The 20,822-nt window shown below is 38.2% G+C and overlaps 1 long non-coding RNA gene across 1 annotated transcript; it reads left to right on the top strand.

Moving 5' to 3' along the window:
* Positions 1–8,352: 8,352 nt before the first annotated feature.
* LOC111947925 (uncharacterized) lies at positions 8,353–15,595 on the top strand. The gene is made up of 3 exons (XR_013657945.1): positions 8,353–12,613; positions 12,678–13,261; positions 14,811–15,595. It is a non-coding gene; the product is annotated as an uncharacterized LOC111947925 (long non-coding RNA).
* Positions 15,596–20,822: the final 5,227 nt, after the last annotated feature.

Below are 20,822 nucleotides of genomic sequence, written 5' to 3'. Positions count from 1 at the left end.
GATTCTACATCCAGACCTCCATAGGATAACTCATTTATTTTCCATTAACATTTTTTCTGTATTTGGTTTTTGATGTTTTGAAATGGAGCACAATCCACTTTGATGGTGTAAAAATAAAGATTGCAAGTCCATTATAATACAATAACTTTGAAAAGGCACTTTTCACTTTTAAAATTGTATTTTGATCTTTTACTACACCACAATGTCACAAATGAAAATTAAAATACCTCATAATGAGTCTTTTTGCATTAATTATTAGGTTGGATTAAAAATAGAAATTCTAAATTATTTTATCGCACAAAAAAGTTCATGACAGCACTACAAACCTTTATATTTTTAAGTTTAGATCAAAACAAGACACTTAATCATCCAGAGTTCTTAAAACATAAATGACAGTGAAGCACTTATTTGGAGTTGTCATTTGTGTACAGAAATGAAGGCATGTTGTCATACTGTAGACGCGTTAATGATCCTGTGAGTCGCTTGAGGTGATCTGATGGAGTGATTCACTTCATGTGAAGAATTATCTTTGACAGCCATCTGTCACAAACATACAGATCAACCTTGTGGGTTTTAACTGTCATTGCAGCTGAATCTATCAATGTTACGAATGAAGGAACCAAAAATGAAAATAATACACTTTTCCAAAAACCAATGACCCGATGTGTTGAAATAATGGATTATAAAATATCACTGGTGAGTTCGCCATTTTTGGTCTACCTGAACAGTGATCAGTTTTAATGATCCTCCTCAGAGGGGGCCTTGGGGCTTGCCCCCTTCAGGGATTGTAAAAGCTTTTATGAGGGCAAATATGCAGGCAATGCAGGAAAAGAAGTCAACTGGTTCCTGCATTTCCGTGTTTCCGCTTGACAGGTAGAACCGACAATAGACTCTGTTTTGGAGCAAAAATGACATCGTAACCTCTGTCACCCGATGTCAATCGTTGCCAATGGGGTTGAAGCCCCACCCAGACGTAAAATTAGGCTCAACAGCGAAAACAAACATTCTAAATTCTATTCTATTACCCAGGCTATGTCCCACCAAGGTGGGGCAAATTAAGGACTGAACTGAATAAGGGACAGAAACAAAAAAAAAGAAAAATACAAAACAGTGACTGTTAAAAAAAAACAAAAAAAACATTATTTTTTATGTGGGAACAGTTTTATGTTTATAGCTGCATTTTGTTTTAATCAAGTTTTAGATTTACAATTTGTTTTTCAAATTTTCAGTATTTCTATCAACTTTAAAATATATATTTTTTAACCTTTCAATATTTCCATGTTTTTCAGTTTTTTCATTATTAGCTTATAATGTCAAAAAAGAAAGGAAAGAATAAAGAAAAAGAATACACATGACAGAAAAGTGACAAAACCTGAAAACATTTGGGGAAATACTTCAAAAACTGACGTTGGAACCTATTCAAAAAACCGTGCAGAGCTGCATAATTTTCTTTTGAAGCTGAACATCATTCTGTTTGAGTTTCACTTTGAGATTACTGCTGGTGGGCATGAGCGTGATGAGACATCAGGACATATTGTAACACACCATGTGTTTGTTTGTCACGGGCAGTTTGTCAGTATCTGTGACGAACACAGAGATGTTTTGATCTCCCTGTAACAGAGGTTAGTGATCACCACAGTTGCTGTGCCTGGGAAAGAGACAAATTGAAACTCTGTAGCCTTCCTTTTCACAGCCCAAACGGCTTAATTTTAGTGTGAAGGTCTAGTTCTCGTATGGATGCTGACATCACTGGGTTGAGCTGGTGACCTGGCTTGGAAGGGTTCTGGCCATCCCTGTTCGGCTGTCAAGCATAAAGAGGGTACAGAAAATGGATAAATAAGCCACAGCAGTGACATTCAAGCATGAATCCTGTATTGAAGATGGTCACAATGTGAGCAGCTGTGGTCCACATTTTATTTTCTCGTCTTACTTCACAGTAATTGCCTTTTTTGCTAATCATTTCCCTATTATTGGACTAAAGCCTCCAATTCAAGGAGGGACAAAAAAAGGGGGTTCATGCAAACAAAAAAGGAAAGAAAAACACTTAGTTCTCACAATTTAATGCTCAGAAAGAAAACAGAGTAATTTGGACTAAACAGTGCAGGATCGCATCAGGGACATACCATTTTACCTTTTTTGCATCTAAGTGGGGATGCAGATTTAAATCCGTCCAGACAGGCAAAGGGAATGGTATCCCACAATTCCTTGCGGTGCCGACCTAACAGCAGCACCAAAGTTACACCTACTAAATTGAATTAATTTGAATGAAGGTAAAATAACTGTCTGATAACTACATGTTATTTTTAGGCTGACTTAACTAAAAAAAAGATTGACCTTAACTGAAGCAAATAATTAAGTTAGATCAATGTAAAAAAGTTTCTTTCCAACATCCATACGTGGTCTTATCACCCTCTCATGGCGGAAAAAGTATTATCTGAGCTTCTTCATCCACTAAATCATCTTCAAATGGACGCGCCATGCTGCTTTACCTCTCTGAAACCAACTAACCTTCAACTAAACCTGTTCCAGACCAGGTTATGTTCAGAGCATTAGTTGCTATGGCAACTTGACATACCCTGGAAAATACCTCCATTTCTGGAACTGAAAGCTGAGGTTATCCACTTCCTTAGCCTCAAACTTACCGTGGGAGCTAGCATAACCTGCTTACTGGAATACCCCCCATAGTTCTATTGAAAGGAAGGCTGCAAACCGATGTGCTGTCCCCCATTAGTAGTATTTTGAGACAAGTTCAAATTATTTTTTTTAGGAATATGATGATTGCATGTCAAAAATGCCACACTGCTGTTTCAGCCTAATTTCCAAACCATCAATGAAGATTTAAAAACATCTATCTATAGATGTAAAAATATACCTATAGATGTAAAAAAAACTGTTCCTTATTTATAAAAAGCTGACAGTTGATAATTGGAGGCAAATGCATGACGAGGACAGGAAGGTCCAAAGAGTTAAATCCACTATTACTAGTATTTGTGAGTCCACTGTTTAAAAAAAGTCTTCCTGCTCTTTGAGCTTTGTGGCTCTGTTTCTTGATCTAAGACAAAAGTGACTTGCTTCACTGTAAACCCGAACAGTCCAATGAGCTCAAAAGTTTTATAATCACAGAACTCAAAAGTAGCAACCAAGTTGAGTCAGCTTAAAACCTATAAGCCGATTCAACTTTGACCCAGTTATATCTTTATTGGACTAAAAGATTTTGAGTAAATGAAACCTTGTTGTCAAAACTTTTAAGTAAAGAGACGTGATGACGTCATAATGTACGTCCATGAGCCGCGAACTGAGAAAAGTCTTCAAGATGGCGGAGGTCTGAAGCGTCACCGGAGCGAGCCGAAGTGTACCACATACATACGTTTACGTAAGTAGTATAGTTTGATTTTTATATCTATTTTATTACTTTCTCTCCGAAAATATATATTTGTTGCTTCTTTTTATGTTCCTTCTAGTTTATCATTTGTAGTCATGACGTCCTCCGCGAGTTTAAACTACTAACTATCCGAACAATTTTTGCATAGTCATGATAGTAACTATGACTATGCAAAAATTGTTCGGAATTAAACAATTCGGAATGATACGTTTTTTTTCCATTAAATTATTGAGCAGTGTCGTTATGATGACGTTGTGCGTTGTAAATGAAGTTGGTTAAGAAACGAAAACTCTTACGTTTACCGAGATGGTTGGCGCTCATTTCAAACTGGCTAGCCGCTAGCTAACCGCTAGCTTTGCCTGTCTCGATTAGGACGGGAGCAGGGCTCGACATAGCCATTTGTCCGCTGGCCCGGTCCTGTTTTTCGAGCAGTGCGGACCACAAGACTTTACTTTTCACTTGTCCGCTCGGGCCACTAAAATATTTAACGGTTTATATATTCTTCACCTTTTTCAATAAAGTAAATTTTGCGAAAACGTGTAGATTTACCTCGTCTTCATAATTTAGTTTTTCTGCTAGTCCTGTGTTCAGACTTCAAGGGTTTCTATGGGAAACCTTTGATCACTTCTCCTTCTCTCCCGCCTGCGCGCGCGCGGCTTTCACTGCCGAGCACCACGCGGCACGCGCTCACTACTTTTTTTTTTCAAACTTTATTGAATGTAACAATTCAATACAAAACAATGTTAAACAGCAACAACGAAGGCACAAGCCAGTGGGTTATTATTACATTTGATTATAAATCCGACACCGTCACTGAAGAGAGAGTGAAGCATGTCAGAGATGTGGAAGACATGGCAGGAATAGATAGGAATATGTTGGATGGAGTAGTGGTTATAATTAGTAGTATGGACAGCAAGATATTTAATGAATGCATTGAAGATGAAACTGTATCCACTAAGCTTTAAGATGAATGTCAAAGAATCAAAGGCAACTCCAAATACCTGAATCTCAGACTCAAATGCAGTAGAATGTTAAACTACTTAATTTTGTTTTTCTTTACAACACTGTAAGCAGTAAGTATTTCTAGTTAGCTGAATGATCTCAGTTAGACCTGCACAATATGAGGAAAACTCGCGATATGCGATATCAGAGATTAAAATTGCGATAACGATATAATTTGCGGTATATAAACAAACAGCAAAATAACCAAATAACCATTCCCAGTTTAAAAATTATACTCCAAATGACCCACGTTGACATAGGTTACAAACATCTAACATAACAGGGCTCCATCTGATTGGCCAACAATGTGAAGGCGTCCATCCGATTGGTCAAATGCATTAAGGGATTTATTTGATTCGTTAAATGGTTCAAGCTGCCATTAGATTGTTTTAACACATTTAAGGTTTATGATTTATTGCGATATTTGCCGTTAGAAGCACCATGAAAACTTCTGAACTAGTGTTACCTACTACACTGCAGTGCTCTCTTCAAAACATCTGAAACAGACTAGAGCAGATTTAAGTTTGATATGGTCTATTTTCAGTCATTGAAAAGTGTAGAAATAAGTGATGTCACCAGAATGCACCAAATTGTACCATATTAAAAGTTTCCGGGGGGCATGCCCCCAGACCCCCCTAAAGTTGCAAGCACCTGCGGAGCGGCGGGTCCCGCTATGCGCGGTGTCGGGCCAGTAACTTTCAGGCAGGGCCAGTAAGTTTCAAAAACTACTGGCCCTGTGGGCCAGTGCAAATTTCTGGGCTATGTCAACCCCTGGGGAGCCAGTGGCAGCACATACTAGTCAGCAGGAATTGCTAATATTGTTATTGTTTTACTTGATTTCACAATAAACTCTGTGATTTGGTAATAGTAACGCTTTCGCGTAACTTGTATTTCACATAGTAACTATATGAATGCAAATGTGGGCAAAGCTAGCTTCTGCTAACCTGTTCTCGTATCCTCTTAGTGAGGCAGCGGCTGTGCGGATTTTTTCAAGAAGTTTCCGCCAAGAGCTGAGGTAAGTTTTTATTTTGTAAATTAACAAAATGGTTGCAATTCAATAAGACATCCGAGTCTTAATTTGATGTGTTGTATGGAGTCCTATACTGTTCACAATTAAATACACAAATATTTAATTCAATAAATAAATATGACCTCATGCAAATACACAATCAACCAATAAATCTCTCTTAAATATATAAAAAGTTCATGAAATGGTGAAAAAGCTGCACAAAGAATTTAAATTAGCCATTATATTATTCAATATATCTCATTTTGCTTTAAAAACCTGTTCATTATTTTAAAACAGCATTTTAAAATATTCATTTTTAATCATGGGGAATATTATTATTATTATTATTATACGTCTTTTTTCAGAAAACTAAGATTTCAAAATAAATATTTTCCAAATTAGCTTTGTTTTTATTTCATGTTGCTGTTTTTCACAATGGCGTAATATTTATTTATTTAATTAACAGTATAGGAATCTATAGTTTTGTAGTAGGTATATCATGAATTGGGCTAGGATTTGAAAAAGTGATACCTGTATCATATCATATTTGCTTAATACTCAAAATGGTATATTTGGCCCATGGTTGTGATTTGTGTTTTTAAATGTAAAGTAATTTAAAATAAATTGTTCGTCTCCAGATTGTTCTCATCAAATCATATACTCTGAAATCTGTAATTATAGTATATGCATAAGTTAAAAAATATTAATATGTATCATTGACAATGTGGACAGTGTATTGAGGCCGTTGTAGTCCAGAGAAAAATATGAGTCAGGTATTTGGAGTTGCCTTTGGCTACGTTCACACTGCAGGCTGAAACGACCCAATTCCGAATTTTTTGCCCCTAAGCGGCCCAATTCCGATCTTTTCATGACAGTCTGAATGACACAGATCCGATCCTTTCAATTGCGACCCAGGCCCCGTGGGTTTGCCGTCCTGATTCCGAATTATAGCCGTTCTTTTCAATTGCGACCGCCGTCTGACCGGCCAGGCGACTTGATTCCGAACCGTACGTCATCGACACGCAACAAACGTCATCATTTTGCGTTGAAGTAGGCGGGAACGAGAACGTAAACATCAACCATGGTGGACGATGCTGCTGAGACCAGTCAGTGGAAGGGAAGGGAGGTCACTGATTGGATTAATATTTGGGGTGATCGCTCTTTTCAGACCAAACTCCAGGGCTCTTATCGCAACTGGGCGGTTTTTGAAAAAATTTCCAGATAAATGGCAGAGCATGGTGTTGAACCTTTCCCGCGATAACTTTTTTTTCTTTCTCCCCTTTCCGACCGTGCTCAGAAGCGCGGGGGACCCGAGGCGATCCTCCTCCTCCTCCCTGTTCTGATCCTTAGATTCTCCAGAATGGGTTAATAAAGAGTCCATAGCATGTAATCTGGGGGAAACCTTCTTTTATTACCGTCCTCCGTAACACACAACATGAATGCGCGCCCACACTGCCCCCCCCCCCTATTCTCTATCGCGGCACGCGTTTGCACACGCACACGCGGGTGCGCGGCCCCAACACATGCACATTTCCTTTCCATAACAGTGGATACAGACGATCCCGACTCCATCGCCTTCTTAAAATGAGAAGATTGTAATTGTGCTGCTCCTTGTGAAAATAAATTTAATATTACAAAAAGAGCTCCGCTTTTGACAACACTGTTGTTGACATCCATTGTTAACGTTTGCTCCGCAAACAACAAGTGACGTCGTTCACCATTGAGTATTCTTCTGGCTTCTGCGCATGCGGGTCTCGTTTGGGTCGTGTCACGGTCACACTGGAGATCACAAAAGTTCGGATTTACTTGGAAATGTGAACGGTCTAGCAAACAAATCCAATTTTTTCAAAAAATCCGAATTGAGCATTAAGCCCTGCAGTGTGAACGTAGCCTATGATTCAGCTTGAAGCTCAGTGCATACAGTTTCATCTTCAATGCATTCATTAAATATTTGGCCAGCTTGGGGAAGTTCGAGAAACATCTTTGTGCGTTCGTTGTCTCCTTGTCCAACTTCCCAAGCTATTGTTGAACCTTTACTGCGCGGGGACTTCTCTTTGCTTTTCTCTCTTTCCGACCGTGGTCAGAAGTGCAGGGGAGATTTCCTCCAGGGCCGAAGGCGATTTTCCTTTGGGGTTCACTTTCCCGTTCGGAACCTTCAGCCACCAGAGCGGATTAAGAACGACTCCAAAACAGTTATTCTGGGGGGGGACACCTTCTCTTAAGGTGCTCCGTCCTTCGAACACACAATATCTCAACGCACACCTCCGCTCCGTGCTCACACCCCCATTTCCACCTGCATCTCCTTCCCCTTTCTCTCGCGGCACGCACCCCTCTCAGCACACACACACTCTGCAACACCATTTTCGCCCCGTTAAATTGCTCCGACGGATGCAGAGAGTGAACACTGTTGCGGAGGGTGCGCACCACATGATCAAAACAATCATGGCGGACGTCAAACTTTAAAAGCGATGAAGACGAGGTAAATCTAAGCGTTTTCGTAAAATATAATTTATTGAAAAAGGTGAAAAATATATTAACCGTTAGATATTTTAGTGGCTTGAGTGGACAAGTGATAAAGTCTTGTGGACCGTGCTGCTCGAGAAACAGGACCGGACCAGTGGGCAAATTGCTATGTTGAGCCCTGTAGAGACAGACAGGCTGACATTACTCAGAACAATGGAAGCCCAAAAAAGCAGACCGCTGGGAAAATATCTTGATTGTCATTTTATTTTATTCTATTTTTTTTCCTCTCCAAAAAGTAATAGTCTAAAAAAATAATTAGAATTTATTGCCCACCCCTTATTACAAGTATAAATGCTCTATATTTGAACTAAATAAATAAAATGTTTAATAATGTAAAGTCAGACATTAGCAAGAAAACAAACCTTTGAATTCATCAGAAAAAAAAAACGGATCAGTTGAGGATCAGATATTTAGAAAAGACAATGCCAGTCCAATAAGATTTCTGGTACTCTTTGATGTGCATCTTTATCCTTTCAAAAGTGTTTCATGTGGCCCTTACCAGATCATATTGACTTTTCTCAACAACAGGCATATTATTTTTCTATTGAAAATATCAAAGTTGTACAAAGTGAACATGCATCTAAAAGATAACATTTAGATACAGGCTATTTAAGAAATACAGTACTTGTGAATCTTTAAGAAGTTCTAATCTTGATTGTCTATCTTTTTGTCATCAACTTTGACCAAGAGCTGCTTGATGAAATAGTTCTGGGAGCAACAGAAGTAATTTTTGTAGTTTAAACGTTTAATACTAGGTTTTAGTTTAATTTCATCTACTTTTTCTATACATAGACTTGACACCCTAAAGAATCTAAAGTTTGTCAGAATCACCAGCCTGTCACTTGGTAACCTACAGTTTATTCATGTAACGAATGGAAACATTTTTTATTGCATCTCTATAACACTACTTTTTAACTGTTACAGGAACACATACGAGGGACCATCGCTGTAGGAGTCAACTCATTGAGGGCTTTTACACTTGATTAGGAGGCTAGTAAGGCCACTATGTAGTTAAAGTAAAATGAATTGGAAGTGTAAACTATGTGTCCACTCTTCAGACACGCAGACAAAACTATTGAAGCACTACAATTTAAAACACGTGCATTATTCCAAAGTAACACCACTGCCATGTATTTTTGAGAACTGCATTTGTACATTTGCATCATTTAATGCCTTGAAAATTCACTTGTCACGTTCTCACCAACATAAAGGTGATCCTGGGGTACACGCAGGTATATCACTGTTTACCTGTCCATTGTGTACATTCAGTCAGCCTTTATCAAAGGAAAGCTTGTTTTTTCATTTGAGAGGACACTTGAAAAACCATGAGACTGTACCATGTCCATTTAAGAACTGTAGGTATACCACAAATGTTTGCTCATCTTTCAATGCCCATAAGAGTAGGACTCATGGTAGCGATTCAGATTTCAGTGATGATGTTGTGTCTACAGAAAACATGGCAGCTCAAACTACTGCTGATTTTGATGAAGAGCATTGTCTTGATCCACATGAAGATTTGCCTGCTTCTGAAGATGAGATTTGTGACACTGGTTTGTTGGAAGCCCAGTTGCATAAAAATTTGGCCTCTTTGTTTCTTAAAATGCAGGCAATTCTTCATGTCTCTGAGAGAGCTTGTCAAGATATTGTTGATGATCTGAGGGAGATATTTCTTTTATCTCAGCCTCTCTTAAAAGATGCTGTCAAAGAAATATTGCAAAAGCACTCTGTTCCAGCTACTGAAGTTGTTGTAAATGAATTGGTTACTTCAGTTGTGAACACCAACATTTTTGTCACTGAAACAGCCAAGGGTCAAGATTTGTCATCTGCAAAACGCAGAAAAACATATATTGAGAGGAATTTTCCTGTTGTCATGCCAGTGCAATATGTGTTGGAGGCAGGGCACACTGCAGTATATGTGCCAATACTTGAAATGATTCAAGAAATCTTTAAACACACTGATGTCATTGACCTCATTAGCGAAACTAAGAACTCACAAAAAGGGCATTACAAGAGCAATAAAGATGGCTTGTATTACCAGGAAAATGAGATGTTGTCTTCTTCAGAGTTGACATTGCCACTAATGTTGTACATCGATGACCTTGAAATTGCAAATCCTCTTGGTACGTCTAGAAAAATCCACAAGCTCTGCTCGGTGTATTGGGTGTTTGCAGACCTTCCTCACAAATACCGATCAGCACTTCATGTAATTCAACTAGCTGCACTTTGTAAAGTGACAGATGTTCAGAAGTATGGCTATCAAAAAACCCTTGGTCCCTTGTTAAAAGACTTATGCACTCTTGAAAAAGATGGTCTGTATATTGAGCCCCTTGGTTGTACTGTTCATGGCACTGTTTTGTGTGTCGTTTCTGATAATCTGGCTGCTCATTCATTCGCTGGCTTTGTCCAATGTTTCAGAGCTGGCTATGTGTGTAGATTCTGCAAAGCAACACACAACCAGATTCAGTCTCTTGATGTTTTCCAGGGTGACTTTAATCCTAGGACAAAACCCACCCATGACAGAGATGTACAGGATGTGTTGCAGGGTAATCTTTCCAGTCTGTGTGGTGTTAAAGGCGACTGTATTTTGCAAAGCACTCTTGAGCATTTTCATCCAGTCACTGGCTTCCCACCTGATGTCTTGCATGATCTTTTAGAGGGCATAGTGCCACTAGAATTGGCTCTCTGTATTGATCGGATGATTAGGCTCAAATATTTTTCTCTTGATTCTTTGAACAAAAAAATCGAGTCCTTTCCATACAAGGGCTCTGATGCCACTGATAAACCAAGACCCATTGCCAAAACCTTTGCCACCAAGAGAAGCATTGGTGGCAACGGGCATGAAAATAATGCATTATTGAGATTACTCCCATTGATTATTGGTGACACAGTTCCTGAGGGCGACGGGGCTTGGACAATATTGATGGATTTGAAAGACATTGTGGAGCTTATTTTGTGTCCAGTATTTGATGAGGAGTCTATTCAGTATTTGCAAAGCAAGATACTAGATCACAGACAGATGTTAAAGGAAGTTTTTCCTGATTTCACATTCCTCCCTAAACACCACTTTATTGAACACTACCCCCATCTCATACGGTGCTTTGGGCCCCTTGTCCATTTGTGGACAATGAGATTTGAGGGGAAACATCGCTTTTTCAAACGCATTGTACATGATGCACAAAATTTCAAGAATGTTCTTAAAACACTTGCAACTAGACATCAGTACATGATTGCATACCACCTTAGCGCCAAAGCTTTTTTTAAGCCACATCAACAAACATCCAGTGTTTCTTCTGTTCTCGTTTCACAACTACCAGACGTGGCAAAACAACACATACATCACATAACAGACTCTGACATCATTTATGCAGCATCTAAGATTGTTATTGATGGCACTCCGTATGATGTTGGAATGTTTGTTTCAGTTGGTCAGGAAGGGGGACTACCGCAGTTCAGCAAAGTTGAAAACATCCTCATTGTCAACAACAATGTAACTTTTCTTTGCAATGGTCACAAGTCCTTTTACACAGAACATTTGAGATCATTTGAATTGTTCCCTGGAAATACTGCTGTTCATAGTCTAATGGAACTTAATGACAGTTTGCCAGTCTGTGCCTACAATGTCAATGGTAAGCTCTTGTTGACACCAAAACGCTTTATACTTCCACTTAGGAAGTGATGTTGCTGTGAATTAATCAAAATGTGAAGTAATCTTATTTGTCTTTTTGTTTTTTGTTTTTTTTATTCAGACAATGACAGAACCCCCAAAGTTCATAGCTCCAGAAATAGCTGTGAAGTTGACCCTCACTGAGCGTCCCAATTCAGTTGAGCATCTCATCCAAACACTGCAAGAAAAGTGTAGGCCAAGACTTGACCATGAGTTTACACTCAACTATGAAGATCCAGATTTTGATGGCCAACTCTGTTGCTTGGTTGACATTAAAGATTTACCAGAAAAAGGGACACTCCAAGTTGTCAGATCTGAAGCTGAAAACGAGTCATTACAAAGTTCCAACACTGAAATGCTTCCTCATGTGCCCATTAGTGACCGACTGAAATCCTGGCCAGACATCTTCAATGTGCCTACTTTCTCTTATGAAGTGGAACATCTTCTTCTAGAAGGAAATGCAGCTTATGAACAGTCATGGAAAACAGTCACTTTGACCAGATCCCAAAAAAGTAGCATCTTGGAAAGCATGGCCACAGCAATCATGAATTATAAACCCTATCCTACTGAAAAAAATATAGCCATGGCAGCAGAAGCTCTTGTGACGGCTCATCCATGTCTCAAAGAGAAAAGTAGTGCAAGTGGATGGTATGGATGGAAGTGGAGCTTGCAGTATAAAATGGGGAATTTTCGTAGTAAGCTAGCCAAAGCTGGATGCCTAGAAGTCGCTGTAAATTCTGGCAGAAGAAGCCACAATAATCCTGACAAAGAGCATCCGCATCACAATATAAAAAAAGCCAAGCATGCTGAGGTGAACTACCTGCCTGACTTCCCTAAGGGACATGATTCTACCAGCCTTGAAAATGTTAGAATCCAAATCATACAAGAAGTTGAGAGAAGTCAAAGAAATCTCCTGTTGATTGACAAACTCATGCAGATGACCTTTGCACTTCGCCGCCTAGAGATCATTAAAGAAGACCCAATGATTGGAGAGTTCTTGCAAAAATGGCCTGCGCTCCGCATTGATTCACAGGTAAAACCTTTCTTTCAGTTCTTTTAATAGATTTTTAAGAGGTGATTAACACTTTTTTTTGTAGATCTGTGCGGAGTTCCATCGCATCACTAATGTTAACCTAAGAAATCAGTTCTACTCTGAACTAGACAGACGGACACCAAGGATGCTGATTTTGTTTAGACAAAAAGCGACACAAACCGGTAGGGGTTCAGAGGTTCTACGGAATTTTCTGAACCTCTATGACGAACAGGTGAGGTGTAACTGCATGGCATTATCAACATTATGCATTAGTATAGCTAAAAGAAAGGACTGACTTTGGTCGGTTCATGATGATGACCAAGCGTATCTAATTCAGTGAATGAAATGTTCCCATAAGTAGTATCAAAATGATCCCAATGCATTGGTAAATATGAATATAGTGTCATAGTATGTGCATTTTTTTTTCCTTTTTTAATTAATGTATAACTTAAAGAAAATTATAAAAAATATAAAAACTGAACTGAGGTAGACCAAGAGGTGCAGTCATTTCAAATATATTTGCCATATTAATTTGTGTGCGTCTCTGTGCAGCAAGAGCAAGATGCCGATGTCAAGCGTACTCTGGTCCTGCACGGGCTTCCAATATATCTACGCGAGGAGGACCCACAATTCCTCAAAGTTTGGAATGTAAGTATTTTTTGTTGGGTAACGTGATTGTTTGTACGTTTTCTAAGGACTGAGCGACATTTCTGCTTTGAAAAGCTCACACGCCGTATTAGCATACTGCTAATCCTGGCTTCTTTCTGGCTCCGTTCAGAAAAAGCACCGACCACACAGATTAAATTCAAATGATGAGCGAACAGTTGTTTCATAATAACCGTAACATTATTAAAAGCACGTTTAGAAGATCGTCTCGTATAATACCGAGCTGACATGTTAATGTATATGGCTGCTCGGCGCTGTTTAACATTGTTTTGTATTGAATTGTTATATTCAATAAAGTTTTTTTCAATAAACTTATATCCCCTTCCGGTTTTCAAACCCTACTGCGAAAGTGCGAATGATTTATTCCGACTGAAAGTGTGACCTTAGTGAACGTTCGTTATATTCTGAAAACATTTTTCTGGGCCCATGTACATGGTTGGATTCTAATCCGACCATTGATCCCATCAAGATATTTTGCACATGTAACCGCGGCTTATGGTGTCGACTCGCAAGGTGGCGGGGGCGTGGCGTCACGATGGTGTCTCTCCATCGGGATGTCACTCACCCATCACCCATCGGCACAACCCTAGTATAAGTCCATCTGCCTTTTTATTTTTTCACAAATTTTTCTTCCGATCAGGCGTTCTTTTCGATTACTTTTGGCCATGTTAGCACAGCTATTGTTCTGGAGCTGTTCTGTGCCGAGTTTAAGAACAACAGCTCCATAACAATGACACAACCTGGTGGAGAGGAACGAGTGCTAACTGTGAGTGAGCATGACATCAGTAAAGAGTTCAAGAGGGTGAATACTAGATAAGCAGCTGGACCTGATGGAATTCCTGGACGTGTCCTGGAGGGATGTGCTGACCAGCTAGCACCAGTGTTTACCACAATCTTCAAACTATCTGTCTCACAAGACATTTCCCCATGGCGGTACCTGCATTCTTATCAAAATGTCTTTAATATAATAAAATAAACGCAAAGAAGGTATTTTATGATCTTTTATATTCCTAACTACTCAGTGTTTTATCAGGATGTTTGGATGAACACAGAGCTGATACCCAGGTGATGGTCAATGTTTTTAGATCAGTTAATGAGGGCAATTTCACACGGCACACTAGTGTGCCGCGGCACGCTGGTTGAAAAACACTGTTTTACAGATGCAGGTGAAAAAGGTCATCACTGTCTGTCCGCGTTGCACTGGATCTGACGAGCTGAGGGTAATGTTGGTGAAACTGGTTAGGTGGACGGAGGGGTGGGGTTTGGTTGAAAGAATCTGATTGTTTTCAGATTGTCATGTCTTAAAAGTTTTTTTTATTTTTACATACAGTGCTTTGAGCTGCCTTATGGAATGATGAGCAGTCTTATACAAATAAAGTATTATTTTGATTTCTTTGGATAATTTTCTTTATGTAATTTCTGACATGCTTTTAATGTCATTCAATTTTAGGTTGTAGGTTTTGATAAAGTTTTCATTCCTGAAACGATCAATTTTCTCTCTTTAATACTACATTGTTTTTGTCCTTTCCAGATTGAAGAGTCACCAGAGCCAGACATCAGTAGCGCCTCTGTTGCCATTCTGACAACTGTCAATGAGAACAGTTTAATCCATCTCAGTCCACTCAGTGCAGCAGTTGTCGTGGAAGATGAGGTTATGGTTAGCGACATTTCTAAATGGGCTGATGCATTTGTCTTGTTGTTTGGGTTGATCTATGTCTTGCATTTAGACTATCCAAAAAGACTGATTCATACATTCACATTCATCCAAAAAGAACTGATGGGCCTTGAAGATGGGAAACAGTTGAAACCATGTCTTCTTCGTCTCAAAAACGATCTTTCATTGATAGAGTAGCATATTACGGTGTTGGCACATGCATAGTTAGGTTAGTGTTCCAAATGTCAAGCTGTTAAACTAGGAAATGCTCGCAATGGTATTTTTTGTCCATGTTCATGGTTGTTGATTTTAATTTCCTCTTCTACTTAACTGTTGAAAATATTGTTATACAAATATCACTGTTTTCCATTCCATTTCATTGATGGCTGTTTAAATTGATTGGCATCATTTTGAGTGTTAGTTTGTCAAGAAAAAGCAGTTAAAAGACAACGTTTTGTGGGAGAATTTAAAAAGACTGATGCACTTTTTTTTTGTATAAGGGCTGATTTATTTTTATATTTTAATGGCTGGTGTACTTTTAACACAATTTGTGCAGTGTTTTTGTATTTTGTGTTTTGCATTACAACAAATTATTATATGCAAATGGTGTAAAAGACTGATGCACTTTTTTTGTTTTTTAAGGGTTGATTTATTTTTATATTTTAATGGCTGGTGTACTTTTAACACAATTTGTGCAGTGTTTTTGTATTTTGTGTTTTGCATTACAACAAATTATTATATGCAAATGGTGTAAAAGACTGATGCACTTTTTTTGTTTTTTAAGGGTTGATTTATTTTTATATTTTAATGGCTGGTGTACTTTTAACACAATTTGTGCAGTGTTTTTGTATTTTGTTGTACAACAAATTGTTCTAATGCATTCATGCAGGTTGATAAATAATAAACATGCAATTGCAATTCTGCCTCCGTTTTTTGTAACAGTGATCTTGACTAAGAATATAAGACTTAGTTTATACTTCAAAGCATTAAATTAGAGTTGAGATAAATTAATGTTTTTCAGTTAATTAAGTACTGTTTTAAAGTTCAATAAAATCATAATATGCTATTTTAGTAAAGTAAGAATCTTTAAGTTGGTTAAATAAAAAGTTATAATTTACATTTGGTTAAATTGTTTTATTTTATTCAACTCAAAAATTTTAAGTTCAAATGAACTTATAGTTTTTAAGTAAGATAACTCAAAAATTATTATGTAATCTGTTTCCTCAAAATTTTTGAGTTCACTGAACTTATTCGGGTTTACAGTGTTTAATAAAAAAAAACAAAAAACAAATCTAAGTGAAATGGAAAATGCCCTTCTCCCAAACTGGAGACAAACATGATAAAATAAAAATCAGGCCTCAGGTTGACTGAAACTAAAGAATCAAGATGATTATTTTTCACTGAAAACAGTGTGTTTAAAGGTAGTTAGAACTGTTCCTGAACTTGGGTTCTATCCACAAGAGGATGCAGCAAAAGTCCAACTGTGATAAAAAAGCTCTTTCAGCTTAGCATGACAAACGTCTGTTTGGGCCTATTCTGCACTACTTGTGCTCTCATTTAAAGCAAACTCAAAAATGATGTTTGCACCTCCATTAAATACACAGTAAAAACAACAACAGCAAAAAAGCTGCATAACATTACCCCCTGCAGCAAAGTACTTATGTTTCATACAGTATAAATGACAAACAGAATGAAAAAGGGTACGCACATCTGAATTAAACAAGAAACAGAGAGGTTCAACTCCTAAAATCCAAAGCAAAAGATTCTGTTATGACAAATATGTTTACAAATTTTAGATGGAAAAAAAAGGAGAAGGATAGGAAATTCTCTGCTTATTATTTGGACTGAAAAGGAGGCATAGACCAGGGTGAAGAACATTGTTTTCTGCCTTCTCTGTTGTTCTACTGAGAAGAAAGCCCTCTAAATAAATATAATCACAGCACAGATGTTTAAAGCGACAGATGCACTAACTTCAATTCGAAAAAGTATAAAAAAATGTAAGGAAAGAGGTAAGAAACAGAAAATTAAATTGCTTGAACGTGTTGAAGTATTTTTATTTTATGTACAGTTCAGTCAAAAATGGATTTTTTTTTGTTAAACTTCTTTATTTCATCAAAGGAAAAATGTTATACCCAGGCACCAGGTAGAATTGGAAACACAAATAAAAAAGTGAACCCAGTGGGAATTACAATGCAGCTTAGGTGTTTTATGAACAGTAAAGAAAAAAGAACAAAGAAACTGTGAATAATACTAAAAATGACAAACAAAGCTAACTCTGCCTCTGGTAAAAGGTGTGCTTGAAATGTTATACAGGATGAACAAAAATAAATCAATCAAAAAACTTAGCATAAGCACAACACAAGTTTGCAGACTACAAATAAGCCCCCAGTGAAAACAATGCAGCGGCTGGAGAAGCACAGTAACTAAGATTTACTCCGATGAAAATGGTGTTTTTGGTGTTTTCAACATCTTCTTGTGACATTTTTCTGAAGATGGAGGACAAATTTAAAGAAAATTCAGCCCAATATTGCATTTCTGACTATTTCTTTATTTAAATCGCAGTGATTTAGGAGCAGACAAAATAATGCAATATGAAAAAGACTTATGGAGAAAATATGTTGGGCGGGGCACAAACTCCCTGCTCCGCTCCATTCTGAGGCATCTACTTGCAGACAAATAGATCCATGTACATCTTTATTTTTCTCGTCTGAGCTGGAACCTGGCTCAGAATTGTACGACTGGATATCCTTAATATGGCTCCACCATTGTTGTTGCACTGCTAATGTTAGGTTGGGTTGTGAGAGACTGTAAACTAGTGGGAGAGCATGTAAAAAGAGAGCCCTCAGTTATGAATGATGGGAAAAGGTGGCAGGGTTGCTCCCGCCCACAACTCAGAGATTTGAAGAGAATTTCTACCCCTACACATGTTTTGGCTGTATGGCATGATCATAATTGAAAGACCACAGGGAACGCTTTCACAGTATGTCAAAAGATGATCGGAGTGGGACTTTTAAAGTGTGCTAACAAAACCATGTTGTAGATGAATCTAAAGTATATCCATGACAGAGTTTTACAAATAACTCTCTCCGTAGGGCCAGAGGTTAGTCCGAAAATGAAGCCGGTTGGTAAAGGCATCACAGGACTGCTACCATTAGTAAGGGTGTAACGATTAATCAACTTCATTGATTTCTTTTTATACAATCCAACGTATGGATTAGTCAAGTCGTTAATAGAATCAACTTATACCATTAAAAAATAGGTTAAAATTGAAATAAAGCAATTCTAAATGTAATCTTGATTATATCAATATTGGAAAATACCATTTGGATTGAGGCACGGTAGGTTTATTTTATCACAGCGGGCAACACACATTTGATGGAAGCAAAAATTGATCAATCCCTTATTACAGTCCAACGTGTGGAAACACATTGAATTTAATAAAGATGTGACCAGACAGTGTGGTGGAATGTTGTAAGAATGTTCCGTTTGTGAATGGATTTTCCATTAACTCTTGTTTACATATTTAATTTACACTGAATTATCTTGCAAGAAATACAAATAAATCTGGAAAACTTCACCTGCACTGTTCAGTATCAGGTATTTATCTCTGAGTCACACTGGTGGAATTTTTGGCTAAAAATGTCCTGGATCCCTTTTAGGTCAGTGAATAGATCAAATCAGATTGATCAAAATATGAGTTGTATCAGTAACCACAAATTATGAAATGAGATAACAGTTAAATGTTATGAATTGTTACACCCATAGTCACTGGCAAGTCAAAACAACGCTGGGGCTTCTGCGGGTAAAACACATACACGCATGCACGCACACACAATATAACACGCAATAGGAACAACCCCAAACATATCAAGGCCATAACAATGCATGCATGTTCTGAAAGCCAAGGGAGCAAAATGTTACCATGTTTATGGAGGAGGAATGTTTTTGAGTGCACACATGAGTCAGATATGTGGGCCTTGGCATCAGGATTACATTGTACATCTAAGAAAAAAATAGCAATCAGACTATCTTGATCTATGTAAAACAGCAGTTAGATGTAAATTCAGTCATGACATGTGAGAACCTTTTGGTCTCAATTTAAATTCCAGCATGGATTTTTAGGATGAAAATAACCTCAATAGACTATAATTTTCTTCAACGTATATTGTGTGAATGCAAAGTAGCAAAAAAACGAAAAAACAGATCTATTTAAATTTTCCATCCATCGCAGGAGGTAATCAAGCAGCTAAACAAATATGTATAAGTTTAGTTTGGGGGAAAATCAGAGAAGTGACTCAATGGTAGCAGCTGGGAGTTTGTCTGTCGGTTGGAATTATATTTAGCTTAGTGTTCAGCAGAAAAGCCTTCTGGGGAGAGATCTCTCCATGCTGACATGTAAAGTAAACACTAGTTTTCAAATGTGCATATTTTATCTCAGTCAAAACATTGAATTAAATGTGTCAATACAAACATACAGTACAGACCAAAAGTTTAGACACTTCTTCTCATTCAAAGAGTCTTCTTTATTTTTATGACACCGAAGGCATCAAAACTATGAATTAACACATGTGTAATTATATACATAAAAAAGTATGAAACAACTGAATTCATGTCATATTGTAAGTTCTTCATTGTAGCCACCTTTTGCTTTGATTACCTCTTTGCACACTTGGCATTCTCTTGATGATCTTCAAGAGGTAGTCACCTGAAATGGTCTTCCAACAATCTTGAAGGAGTTCCCAGAGATGCTTAGCACTTGTTGGCCCTTTTCCCTTCACTCTGCAGTCCAGCTCACCCTAAACCATCTCAATTGGGTTCAGGTCCAGTGACTGTGGAGGCCAGGTCATCTGGCGCAGCCCCCCATGACTCTCCCTCATGGTCAAATAGCCCTTATACAGTCTGGATGTGTGTTTGGGGTCATTGTCCTGTTGAAAAATAAATCAATCAATCAATCAATCAATCAAATCTTTATTTGTATAGCACTTTCACATCTTCCAGACATCCAAAGTGCTGCACACGTATAACTACACTAAAACCATAGGTAAAATTCAAAGAAACACAGTAAAATGATAATAAAATCATCAATAAAAGAAAACACACAAAAAAAAAAAAAAAAAACTGTCTAATTATCATTCTCTCTGGTGTTAAAAGCCAATGTAAAAAGATGAGTTTTTAGCAGAGATTTAAAATCGTTTAAGGATCTGGCAGATCTCACAGACAGGGGGAGACGATTCCAGAGTTTGGGAGCAACCACTGAAAACGCTCTGTCCCCCTTGGTCACCAGTCGAGTCCTTGGAACCTCTAAGAGCATCTGGTCTACAGATCGCAGAGCTCTACGAGGACAATGGCTCTGCAGGAGCTCAGAAAGATAAGGAGGTGCCAGACCATTTAAACATTTAAAAACCAAGAGTAAGATTTTAAAATCAATTCTAAAAGAAACAGGCAGCCAGTGCAGAGAGCGCAGTATTGGTGTGATATGATCACGCCGTCTGGTCCCCGTTAGAAGTCGGGCAGCGGAGTTCTGGACCAGCTGAAGACGGTGGAGGAGAGACTGGTCGATCCCGGAATAAAGGGATTTACAATAGTCCAGTCTGGAAAAAATGATGGTCCAACTAAATGCAAACCAGATGGAATAGCATGTCGCTGCAAGATGCTGTGGTAGCCATGCTGGTTCAGTCTGCCTTCAATTTTGAATAAATCCCCAACAGTGTCACCAGAAAAAGCACCCCCACACCATCACTCCTCCTCCTACATGCTTCACGGTGGGAACCAGGCATGTAGAGTCCATCTGTTCACCTTTTCTGAATCGCACACAGACACAGTGGTTGGAACCAAAAATCTCCAATTTGGACTCATCAGATCAAAGCACAGATTTCCACTGGTCTAATG

Source organism: Oryzias latipes, chromosome 9 (genome assembly GCF_053564925.1).
Source record: "Oryzias latipes strain Hd-rR chromosome 9, Olatipes_Hd-rR_3.1".
Classification (NCBI taxonomy): domain Eukaryota; kingdom Metazoa; phylum Chordata; class Actinopteri; order Beloniformes; family Adrianichthyidae; genus Oryzias; species Oryzias latipes.
The sequence above is the reverse complement of the archived record's forward strand: the minus strand, read 5'-3'. Positions and strand labels throughout refer to the sequence as shown.